Raw genomic sequence first — 13,881 nt, 5'->3', positions numbered from 1 at the left:
CCCTTTTTGTTTTTGATTATATAAGAGTATTCATATATCATTAGAACAACGGTACTTTTGCCTGTACATGGTAATTTGCATGCATACCAGGAGATGTGTGTTTGATTATAGAAAAAAAAAACACATTTAATTCTTTGCTTTCAAGAAATACAAAATTCACTTGACTGGACGGGGTATTGGTCAATATATACAGTTCCACGACGCGCTTTGAGTTCTCAATACATCCAAACAGTTTTTAATCAAGCCCAGAGTATGCTGTCAATTTCCATCTTTTTTAAACTTAAGCACAAGACTACTGCACAATGTTTATTGATTTTAAATGCTGCGTTCCAAACCAATTGTCCTAGAATGAACTACTCCATTAGTAAGGCCTAAAACCGGATTATATTTGAACACTGTCACATGCATGAATTAATTATGTTTCAAAGAAGAAGTAGAACACCAATAAGTGAGTTGGTTAATGATTGGTGAAATTTAATGATAGTTTATGATTATCCTTTGTAAGAATGTATAATTCTTATATGATTTGCATATTAGGGAATACGTTGATATGATTGGTCTAAAGGATTTCCGGTAGTTGTTCTTGACGTTGACGAACTTCTTTTCGTGGCTAATGTAATCAAGATGGCGGCGATAATAACTGGACTTCAAGATGTGTCCATATATATTGGCTAGTTTTAGTGAAATCTATTTTTTAATAAATTGCTTCGCTAAGCGCAGTTTGATACGACCGCAGAGGTCCAACCCTGAACAGTTGAAGCCAAAATGGACACAATATTCGCTCTTTTGAATTTGGATTGTAATTAAATATTTGACACATAATAGGTTTGACACAAAAGAACTGTAGTCAGAGAATACAGAATGGTTTATATGATTGAATTTATATTCGATCAAGTTTTGTAAAAGTTGGACACATGGTTGAAAAGGCAACAGTTACACCCACAGTAAAATATATCAAACTTTTAGTCTATCAATAGCTGCATGCTGCTACCTTCGCCTATGATTCCAAAATGAATGAGTGGTCTTTCTCTTTTCATACAGCAATTTAAAACAAAGTTTAGGAAATATATTCCTAGGGATTTTAAACATTGCATCAACAAATCGAAATGAAATCCTTGACCGCATTCATCATATAAAATCAAAGAAGAGCGAAAGATACAAGAGAAACAGTAAAACTCATAAATCGAAAATAAACTGACAACGCCATAGCTAAAATGAAAAGATAAACAGACAAATAATAGTACACAAGAAACAACATAAAAAACTAAAGACTGAGCAACACGAACCCCACCAAAAACTAGGGGTTATATCATGTGCTCTGGCAGGGTAAGCAGATCCTGCTCCACATGTGGCACTCGTCGTGTTGCTCGTGTTAGTAACAATCCGGTAAAAGTCTTATTCGGTAGGTCACATTTATGAAAAGGGAAGAGGATTGTAGTTACGACGTAAGAAACATATCCGATATCATTTTTGAATCGGTTTATATTCCATAACGGTCAACCAACTCGTGATGGCGTCCGTAAATTTTACGAAGGAATGATTTAAACTTCACCATTAATAGCATCCTTGTGAACAGAAAACCTCTATAAAGGAAATCATGATAGGAAATACAAGCGCGGGAATATCGTATCTATTGGGAGATATATACTCCGTATGCAGGCGCTGCTGGAATGTTGCTACATAGAAATGGAAAGTTGAAATCAGCTCGTTTGTCGTAAAGTTTTGTTTTTAACCGACCCTCATTGTGAATTTCTAGATGCAAGTCGAGATATGAGGCAGACGTAACTGTAACTGTTGAATCCTTTATCTAGAGTTCAATGGGATAGATGCGTTCAACATAGTCTACAAATTTTAAATCATTTAATGAGAGAACATCATCCTTATAGCGGAAAGTAAAGTTAAAGGATATTGCTAACTTCTTATTTTTCATACTAAGAAGTAACTTAAAGATTTTATGAAGTCAGCCTCATAATAATATAGAAACAAGTCGACAAGAATAGGGGCACAATTAGTACCCATTGGAATGCCGACAGTCTGTTGAAAAACACGTTCTCCAAACGTAACAAATATGTTATCGATCAATAAATCAGGCATCTTGATAATGTCAGTGTATTTGAAGCTTTAAGGACGTCCATCGGTAGTTTTACTGTCGCAAATTTAGTTTACCTGGCGACGCGTAGCGGAGACAGGTAAACGGGTATAAAACTACCGATGGATGTCCGAAAAGCTTTAAATACAATACAGTTATCTCTATTCTAATACAAAGCAAGTTCATAATTAAATTTCAATCATTATTTCAGTGTAAAATCTTCATTAAAGAAAATTCCGCGAAAATATGTTATCTTCTTTGGTCCCTACAATAGGTGACGTCATAGGTATGCTTCCGGCGTCTAGCATAAACACCGGGCGTTTTCTGGCTTCTGTGCCGCTTCAGAATGAATTAAAATTTGATAAAAAGAAGATTTTTAGGTGCAATATGTGAGTTTATTTGGCTTATTATTGTAGAAATTACATGTCAATACATTCAGTAATTCAAAATGTCGGCTTCCTTAGTTACAGACAAGGAGATAGAGAATTTTATTCAAAATAATTGAATTAGAATTTTAGTTTGAATCAGTGTGATTTTTTACAAAGTAGGTTTTATCCCTCCTTAAGAAATGATACTTGTATCTACGTTGGCCATTCTTTTTTATGAAACAAAGCAATATCAACTCTTTCAATTTGTCTTTTAGTGTTAAATGGGGTATACTTGTGTATAGTGTAGAAAAGTCAAATGTTTTAATACTATTACAATATGAAAGAGTCTTAAATTGTATGTACTTTAAAAGACTTTTGGATTTTTTTTAGTATCCACATCTGATTCACGCCACTTCTAGAAAAAGCAATTACACAATAACGTTGAAGCCAGGCTTCGATTGCTGATAAAATAGATGATAATAATTTAGAAAGAGATTTCGTGGAGCACTTGGAAGATCCAACAATATACCATTGTTTGTAAGGACGCTTATGTAGTTAAGGGTGCTATAAACAGTTTCGTATAAAAAAAAAATAGGCGTTATTCCCCGACTAAAAATAGCCATGGAGGAAAACCCCTGTTTATTTACTCAATTGGTGAAAAAGTATCATGTTTTTTGTATTTGATTGTGAAAATTAGTTAATTAGCTTTCAATTAAAACAGGTTGAATGATTGAAATAATTCAAAAAACATCCTGGGTTTTTTTGGCAGTGAAAATTGAAAACTTATTTGCATTCACTGTAGCTCTTTCCGGAGCAGGAGACCGTACCCTCAAACAAGATTTTTTTGAAAGGCCAGTTAAAAACCTACAAATTTCATACAGTTTGATTATGGGCATGGATCATGTCTTCATTTTTTTCACCATGTTCATTGGCTGGAATTTTTTTAATATATTAAAAGTACACTTTATTTTTTATTTCATTATAAACTGGAAAACATTCTGATTCCAGTGATATCTACTTTTATTCAAGTATCTTTATTAATCAGTCCACCACTAAGGGTCACTTATGCATGGTCCCTTAAAATGTGACGTCATAGAATTTTTTTTTGATTGCACCCTTAGGTATTCAATACAGTGATGGAAGATCCAGTTCTTCATCTTTGGTTGGAATTCTCAAGCAACATAGTGTCACGTACCGGGGGTACGCAACTGCGTTACTCTGGGTTTCGTACCAGAGTCGTTTCTCTGGATACAGTCAAGGCTCAAGAATTGGTAGCGTTATTTTATTAACTGAATATTCGGATTCTCTTTATATTGATGCTGGGCGTCAAAATTAAGTGGGCTTCGGGTATCAGACGATAAATGCCAAGGATGATAATTATAATGACATCCCGGTTTATAATGCTTTATTTAATATCTTGATATACTTTTGCTTAGCCAGTGCTTTCTAGAAGCAACGAATTATTAATATATTGAGCCAGTGCTTTACTTGTAGCCACTGCTTTACATCGACTTTATTTGGGCCAGTGCGTGTGTTGGACTGTTTGGTCTGAGTCACTCTTTGCTCTTATTCAATGCTTCCCCGTCTGGAAATGCTTTACCTTGTATACCGCTAATGCTTCTCTCTGAAGCCTCTGCTTCTTCAGCAGCTATACTTAATTAATCACCTGGCTCCTTATTCAGGACCACTGCTTATAATTCTTATTCAGAACTATAGATTAATCTCACCTTTCTTCTGTATCTTGTTAACAATCCAACTGCTCAGCTTGAATTTCAAACCCAGAACAAAATGAACTGTGAAAACCTTGGTATATATAGTAAATTGTAGACTCGTCCATACAATGGACTATTCCAAAAACGACTTTATCACTAAAACGTTTTACAACACCTAAGCATATATGATATAACAAAGCACTATTGTGACGGTTATATACTTTGTAACAACTGATCATGATCGTAGGAATTCCGGATTTGTAGGTCAATTCCTGACCCCAAAACAATTACTACTCACCCAGTAAAATGTAAACAAATCGAAAGTGAAAGTAAAACACTGTGTAAATAAATGAAGGGAATGAATGATATTTCTTTCTGTTGGACTTTACAATTGGATTATAAAATAAGCAAGAACCAGGGGTTTGCAAATTCATCACAATAGATTATACATGATTTCCTCTTTGGTAAGTGTCGTGAGGGTATATGTTGAGTTTTCAAGTGAATTGTCAATACCTAATTCATTTATCAAGCAGTTTATGAAATGAGTTTTACACACAAAAACGATGTTGTTTGGGGCTTTATCTGCGGGGACAACAACATATTTGTTATGGAGGTAGGACAAGTGTTTTGGGTCTTGAGCGATTGACGTAGCATGGATATTGATAGACCCATTTAGTTTCTTAGTATCTACGGCGTTGTCTTTTCTGGATACTAAAAAAATAAACCTTGTCGTACAGTTGTTAAAGATTTCTGAAACACCATAGGTGCAAAATGAGTTGCGTTCTTTATGAATGAATAGAAGAAACCAATTTTAAGGTGGTACCTAACACTACAGGGAGATAACTCTGTAAAATCAGCAGAACGTTTTAATGGTTGTGTTCATGAGGGAATATTAAGCTTCTCAATGATCAAAAGTGTTTGTCAAACTGCTATATAACCAGTGTAATTTTTCTGATTAAACGGTTGGTTCAAATTTTTTGAAATTTATATATTTTGTCAAAGGGTCAAAGTAAATCATTTGTAAAAATTTTAAGAAAATTAAACGAGCCAAATTAATTTTAGTTAAAGTGTTAGGTACCACCTTAAGTTTGGAACTATCTTTTATTTTTTTATAATAGGACTTTATTCTGCTGACCAATTTGTTAATTAATGAAAAAAATGTATGTTGACCTTAACCTTTGATCTACTGACACAAAAATTACAAGGGTCTTTTTTTCCAAGCGGTATTCTCAAACTAAGTATGGTGAATATAAAACTTATGTTCATAAGATATAATGCAGAAACCAATTTTGCCCCCATTAATTTATTCTATAGCTGCTGTGACTGAAGGTGCAGGGTTGAAAGAGGGGGGGGGACACAAGGCGGTCCGTTAACAAGTAAACAATTAACACCTCGATTTTTGCAAAAACAACAAATTCAAAAGTGCTGATAACAGTTAACACAGTGGGTATAAAACAGTTTACAGTTTAAAGTCATAAGAAACCTCAAATTAAAATAAAATATGCATGTGTTTTTTTTATAACTAAATGGATAGTTTTCATTATACAACTAATGTACATATACTTTTTTCTGGGGAAAATTCTTTAATTTGTTTACATTAAGAAGAAGTTTACATTTTCCGTATCATAGTGACCTGAGCGTAACCCTCCTCGTTAAAATCCGGTGGTCGCAATACGCATGTAACTGTCATTAAAATAAACAATTATCTGATTGTTCATGTTAAACACGTTCTCAATGACCATGCTTTTTGTTATTTGTTTACTATAAGGTGACAATCGGTAAACTTCGGCTTCAAAACACGGCATTTAATGAGTAGCCATATTTGTTAAATCATAACAGAGAGAGAGAAAAAAAAAAGACAATTAAACAATAAATATGCGTAAAAAATGAGAAATTCGTGCACAGAGGACTTAGTTTATGATATATACATGCATTGGTTCAAGAATTGGATAAACATTATTTTTCACCACTCGTTTCATATGACTTTAAATTTATCTCTGATAATGATTAACAACACCTTGAAAAACTTTAACATAAAAAGGTATTGCCCCTCCCCTCTTAAAACTTTGATAAATGCCAAAGCTTATAAAACTGCATTCCATTATACCATTGACTAATTATAAGCGGTTTCCTTTAAACTAGCCTCAATACAAACTATAACATGTCAACTATGCAAAATATTCAAAGTCAAAGAACCAAGATGATCGAGGTGGTGGGCAATATAATCTCCATGGAAATGAGACTTGCAAATTCTAATACAACAAAATACAAAATACTATTGACTTACCACTAGTAGTTCCCCATAAACTGACCTTATCCCAAACTTATACATTGTAGCTGCTGCTGAATATAGCATGTCTACGTCTTGTTATTTCAACATAACGGTTCGACAAAAGTTAAGTCCATCAAGAGCAACTTTGACCTTGACCTCTGACCTGTGAATAAATATGGTTCTCCCTCACCGAGGAACATATATATTGTTAGATATATAGTTCCCAGCCTCACCCCATAAGACATTACTTTTGATAAAAGTTGAACATAAATTTGGTTCCAATGATAATTAAAACCAAGCCTCATGCATAAAAACACAGTACTTCAGCTGTATACATCTATATATTACAGACAAATAGTTCTACAAATACTGTCATAAATTCCTCAACAAGTTCATCGTAAAATAGAGGCGAAAGATACCAAAAGGGACATTCAAACTTATAAGTAGACGCCATGGCAAAACAGAAAAAAATGTAGATGCCATGGCAAAACAGAAAAAAATGTAGACGCCATGACAAAAAAGAAAAAAATGTAGACACCATAGCAAAACAGAAAAATAGACACCATGGCAAGACAGAAAAAAAATATAGACGCCATGGCAAAACAGAAAAAAATGTAGACACCATGGCAAAACAGAAAAATGTAAACGCCATGGCAAAACAGAAAAATGTAGACGCCATGGCAAAACAGAAAAAAATGTAGACACCATGGCAAAACAGAACAAAATGTAGACACCATGGCAAAACAGAAAAATGTAGACGCCATGGCAAAACAGAAAAAAATGTAGACACCATGGCAAAACAGAACAAAATGTAGACACCATGGCAAAACAGAAAAATGTAGACGCCATGGCAAAACAGAAAAAATGTAGACGCCATGGCAAAACAGAAAAAAAATGTAGACGCCATGACAAAACAAAAAAAAATATATAGACGCTATGGCAAAACAGAAAAAAAAATGACTAAAAGACAAACATCAGTATAAAAAACACAAATTAGAAAACTAAAGACTGACCAAAAAGTATCCACTAAACACCGAGGGTGATCATATCTCAGGTGCCATGCAAGGGCAAAAAATAGAGATATTATACTACTACAAATATGTATACAATCAATTGGAAAATTAATGTATTAGTAAGATAACATGGATTACATCCCAGCTCCTTTGTTCTAACAGGGGTGATCTGAGCCGGATCACCTCAACCAGATCACCCTAGTTTAAGTTTCTTTGTTATGCATGCTTCCCTTTGTTCTGTAACATTTTGGCGGGAATGTCAAATCCAGTTTAAACTTATAATTAACTATACGGAGAAGACTATCTATCAAAATTCACGTAGAAAAAATCCTGTGTATATGCTGGGATTCGAACTCAAGACCTTTAGCATATCAAGCCACGACATATACCACTTCACCAGGACGACTGGATACGAACTATCAGAAATTTAACATACTTAAAGGAAGCAAGATATTTTTATAAATGGGGCGAGTTGGCAGACCTTTACTCAGTGGGGTTTAAATCCTTTTCGTTAAATAAATGAGTTGTCAGACTGATTGTTCAATTTGATTTTACACTTTTTTAAATTGGGCGAGTCGGTTACAAGAGCGGGGCGATTTTTTTCATAAAGTGGCGATATAGTGTGGGCCGATTGGCCAGTGGGGCGAGTTGACATTGTTTGATATCAACTCATCGTATTAGGGGGTCATAAAGGGTATACATCATATAGTAATATATAAAGTATATTATAATGGTTGTGTGGCGTTTTAAACTAGATTTTATGAATTGTAAATGGTTTTTCGTCTGATCTAAAACAGCTGGGATGTAAAATAGTTATCCCATTCGGACTTGGTGTGTCAGTGTAAGATCACCCTCTGGCCTCCGGCCATCGGGATGATCTTACACTGACACACCGCGTCCTTATGGGATAACTATTAAAGAAAAGGTAAATGTATTTTATTTCGTTTGAAATAGGGGTTTTCCCGTTTGCTATTTGTAGTTAATATTTACAGATGGGAACTAGTATAACTAGTTCGGATACTGGTTTTGTAACAGTATGTTCTATTTATAAGTTTGACGTTAGGTGCAGGAGGCACGAGGAAAGTTTTGGCGGTTTTTATGGGTGGGGTTTAAAGGTACTATATAAAGTTTGGGATTTAAATGTATTAGTATCGAAGGTGCTCGCAGTTACGTCGGATTGAAGTTGGTCACATAGGTATATGTGCAGTTGCTGCTATGTTTATTGTACGTACAGGCGTTGGAGGCATTAGCCGGGGGAAAAGAAACGATGCGAAAGAGGAACATGTTTTCACATGACGGAGTTGAGTATAATGTTGACTTTATTTACATTCTGAAATCATGCCTCGAACGTATTATTAAGTTAGAAGCGAAAATCAATATATTTGTGTTCTAAAAACCGTTTTACAGGTTTATGATTTTATTTTAAAATACTACAAAATTTGGTTATATATTTCCATTCAATACTGAACCATGTGAATCATGTTGATCATTAATATGTAAAACAAAATAGCTTTTAAGCATGCAACTTTTATTTAAAAGTTGATAGATGAAATGCTCACTAAATATTACAGTGTCCACTTTTTGTATAAATCTGATTACTGTTTCAGTACAAAGTTCAGGTAAAGAATTTGTAAGACTTGTACTAGATTTGAGACATGGAAACAACATAATTATGTTTAAATCTTCTCGCAGTGAGATGATTTTGTCACGGAGAGTGATGCGAGTTACAGATGAGTTTGAAATGGTATGTATGAAATTTATTTTATTAGATCGCTGGAAGCGATGTGATTGGTTGCACATTGTAGTGCACCATGGAATGTTGTCGCTGGGAGCGATGTGATTGGTTGCACAGTGTAGTGCACCATGGAATGTTGTCGCTTGGAGCGATGTGATTGGTTGCACAGTGTAGTGCACCATGGAAGGTTGTCGCTGGGAGCGATGTGATTGGTTGCACAGTGTAGTGCACCATGGAATGTTGTCGCTGGGAGCGATGTGATTGGTTGCACAGTGTAGTGCACCATGGAATGTTGTCGCTTGGAGCGATGTGATTGGTTGCACAGTGTAGTGCACCATGGAAGGTTGTCGCTGGGAGCGATGTGATTGGTTGCACAGTGTAGTGCACCATGGAATGTTGTCGCTGGGAGCGATGTGATTGGTTGCACAATGCACCATGGGATGTTGTATAATTTTAATTAATATACAGAAAACAAAAGATTAAATATGAAGAGGCATTTACTTTTTGTACATAATTAAATATATGTATACAATTGATTTGAAGATGAGACTTGTAATAATCATCATGTGAACCATGTGGAGTTCATTAATATAAAAAACAAATCAGCTTTTAAGCATGCAACTTTTATTTAAAAGTTGATAGATGAAATGCTCACTAAATATTTATACAGTGTCCACCTTTTGTATAAAATCTGATTACTGTTTCAGTACAAAGTTCAGGTAAAGAATTTGTAAGACTTGTACTAGATTTGAGACATGGAAACAACATATGTTTAAATCTTCTCGCAGTGAGATGATTTTGTCACGAAGAGTGATACGAGTTACAGACGAGTTTGAAATGGTATGTATGAAATTTATTTTATTAGGTCGCTGGGAGCGATGTGATTGGTTGCACAGTGTAGTGCACCATGGAATGTTGTCGCTGGGAGCGATGTGATTGGTTGCACAGTGTAGTGCACCATGGAATGTTGTCGCTGGGAGTGATGTGATTGGTTGCACAATGCACCATGGGATGTTGTTAAATTAATATACAGAAAACAAAAGATTAAATATGAAGGCATTAACTTTTGTACATAATTAAATATATGTATACAATTGATTTGAAGATGAGACTTGTAATAATCATCAATTTTATATGTTTTTTCATTAAATACCACAATTTTGATTTTATTCTATCACCAGGTCGCATTTACTATAAAACGATCAGAGTTTTAGTACCATATTGGAGACCTTATGCATGTGCTAATTATTTCCCGGATGCCCCAAACATGCAGGTGTAGGTATAAAAAGTAGCCCGTTTTTATGTGAGATAAATCGGACAGTACCAAGAGTTCAACTTGGAGAGTTTTTAAAACGAATCAAGGAAAACAGTTTGAGAAATTATCCATCGATTCAAGATTTGCAAAACATTTGTCTGCATAACCATCTATTGCGGAAGCTTCCGGTTCAATATGTCGTATTTGACGTTCCGATTGTCGACTTGAAACTGATATTGGTCCAGTTTAGTGGTTGAAGATTTATCTTCAATTAGCAATATCTCAAAAGACTTTTTATATCAGCATCTTATTCTGAACTGTTTCATTTCCTTTGTTTCGATGTTACTGCGAGCAACTAATCCTATATCTGTGTTTGTCTTGTTTATAGCCTATTGAATTAGAAATTAAATGCTTTAAATTCGGACGAGCAGGGCGAGGGAGAATTTAAATGTATTTTATTTCGTTTGAAATAGGGGTTTTCCCGTTTGCTATTTGTAGTTAATATTTACAGATGGGAACTAGTATAACTAGTTCGGATACTGGTTTTGTAACAGTATGTTCTATTTATAAGTTTGACGTTAGGTGCAGGAGGCACGAGGAAAGTTTTGGCGGTTTTTATGGGTGGGGTTTAAAGGTACTATATAAAGTTTGGGATTTAAATGTATTAGTATCGAAGGTGCTCGCAGTTACGTCGGATTGAAGTTGGTCACATAGGTATATGTGCAGTTGCTGCTATGTTTATTGTACGTACAGGCGTTGGAGGCATTAGCCGGGGGAAAAGAAACGATGCGAAAGAGGAACAATGTTATATGTCATGTGTTTATATAATGTTTCGATTGAAGAAATATGTACAATTCAGTAAAATAAAATATTGTATCGCAAGAGAAAATAAGATGTTACTGCGAGCAACTAATCCTATATCTGTGTTTGTCTTGTTTATAGCCTATTGAATTAGAAATTAAATGCTTTAAATTCGGACGAGCAGGGCGAGGGAGAATTTAAACGGACAGAAATTCAAAGGACAAAAAGTCACAGGTCAAAAGTCACAGGACATAAAGTCACAAATTTGGTAGGAAAAAACGTCACAGGACAAAAAGTCACAAATAATTTGTTGACAATTATTTGAATATATAAGAGAAATATCTTGAAATATTTACTTTTTAATACATATATTCATAATAAAGTTTAGGAAATGTGTCATTATACCTGAAAATTGACCAATACTGACCATATTTCTATCCGCAAGTCACCTTAGTGGGATTCATATTCGTGCTATCTCAGTCTTATGGTAAGTAAGATTTAAATTAATTTTGAGGAGAAGAAGAGAAGGTCAAGTTAAAATGTGAAGATGCAGTTGATAACTTTTGACCGAAAACCATCTTCTAAATACATGTATATAGCTGTTTAATGTACGTTTGATACCAACTCAATCTGAATTCCTCTTTTTCTGTGTATAAGCCTCCTATTTTTATATGGCCAATGATTTGTATAGTACCATCACACAACACGGTCTATACGTAACAAAAACAAAAAAATAATGAAATACATGTGTACAAACAAGAATTTGTCCTTTGTACACGGGTGTCCCATTTTTACTATCAATTTCTATGTTCAGTGGACCGTCAATAGAGGTCAAACCTCTAATTTGGCATTACAATAAGAAAGATCATATCATAGGCAACATGTGTACTAAGGTTCAAAATTATTGCACTAAACTTTGTCAGAAATTACCTTAACACAAAACGTTAACCTGAATCTGGACAGACTGACAAACAGAAGACGACAAGTCCCATAAACGGACGCATAAAAAACGCAAAAAAATGGTAAAAAAGTAAATGGTCAATAACTTTAAGGAGTTGACTTACGACGTCTACCAAACAGACTTATTTGTAGAAATAAATTTTCTCTCTATCATAGTTGTCAAGATCCATTTTAATCCGAATTTAGTAAAGATGTAGTCAGGAAACAGAAATGTTGAGGTCTGGAGTTTGTTACAGGTAAAAGTAGTTCATTTTGACTCCAAATAGGTAGAGGTCTACCAGGGTAGTTGATGGCAGACATTTGAATATCTACTAAATGTATCCACACTTTAGTTCATACTCTTAGTAATGTGTAGCTTGAAATATTGTAAAGACACATGTTTATTACTGAACAAGTTGTTAAAACCTTTTGCAGACATGTGACAAGAGTTGTCAAGCCACAACAGGAGATTTGGGAATTTTCAGCTGGAGTTTGGGCCTCATAACTGGAGATTTTTTTATCAATGTATGCAATGTTTTTTTGGGTGTTTAAACTGCATAGTTTCCTTTTTTGTTAATGATTCCAGAACTCCATAGTCATTTTAACTTGATACAAATAAAAGATGAGGGGTTTTCAAATATTTATTTATTATATATATAATTCAAGATAGTGATCAGCCATCATATATAGTTGGTAAAAAGTATCTCTGCTTAAGCTACATTGTCAATTTTGTTACCGCTACTGAACAGTGTTGATGAATTGATATCTAGTTGTGAGCTTTCTGGTGGGTAGCTGTAGTGGGTAGCTGTGTTTGGTCAAGTCATTAGGGTCACCATAGTCAGCTTTGCAACAAGTGTAGTAGGCATATATATCATATTTGAGTTCATTAAGACATATGTCTTTGAGGGTCAGTAATATAACTGTTCAATGTTTTCAACAGCATCAAATTAAAGTTGTTGTTTATACAACTAAATCCATTGTCATTATTTCAGAAGTTTTGGTGATTTTATTGTACCCTGGATTATCTTTTTGGCCAATCCCACACGATCTCTTTGTATTTATACCTTTCCAGACCGTAAGATGGACATGTCCTATAGAAGTAACTAATACAAGTCTGATTAACTTGGTTCTGTTTTATTCCAAAGACATTGCATAAACAAACAAGAAAGTTTAAATATATATGATAATATTCCTTAACAAAACCTAGCATTTAATGCAGTTTTTACCTCCTCTCATCCACTTTTGCACAATATCCCTATTACAACCATCTGTAGGACTTGCTACTAATGATATACTACAACCCACATAGGTAATGCATATTTAATGATTTTTATAACAGTAATGATAATCAAGTAAAAAAAAAGGCAATTTTGCAAAGTTGAATACTTCCAGAATTATTTCTATGTATTGCCTCAAATTCTCTTATATAAAAATTAATACAATTTCAAACTTCCTGGCATCGAACAAATCATTTGATTCTATTGTCCCTTTTTAACTTTTTGATAAAACTATCATGACAATATCCCCTTGAATAAAAAGTCTGCTCTGAACCCAGTGCAAAAATTGTCAATTTAATGCTATGAAAGTGTGAAAAATCTAATCAGTTATACAGAATTAAAAAAGCAATAATAAGATGGAAGCATTATATAGTAGCACTATCTGATCTTACTGCTCAATATATCAATGAAAATATTAAT

At 34.2% G+C, this 13,881-nt stretch overlaps 1 long non-coding RNA gene across 1 annotated transcript; it reads left to right on the top strand.

Moving 5' to 3' along the window:
• Positions 1-8,388: 8,388 nt before the first annotated feature.
• Positions 8,389-11,362, top strand: LOC139527610 (uncharacterized). Its single transcript, XR_011665394.1, has 2 exons — positions 8,389-9,198; positions 9,897-11,362. It is a non-coding gene; the product is annotated as an uncharacterized lncRNA (long non-coding RNA).
• Positions 11,363-13,881: the final 2,519 nt, after the last annotated feature.

This window comes from Mytilus edulis, chromosome 6 (genome assembly GCF_963676685.1).
Source record: "Mytilus edulis chromosome 6, xbMytEdul2.2, whole genome shotgun sequence".
Lineage (NCBI taxonomy): Eukaryota > Metazoa > Mollusca > Bivalvia > Mytilida > Mytilidae > Mytilus > Mytilus edulis.
Note: the sequence above shows the minus strand (reverse complement) of the source record. Positions and strands in the feature narration are given on the sequence as shown.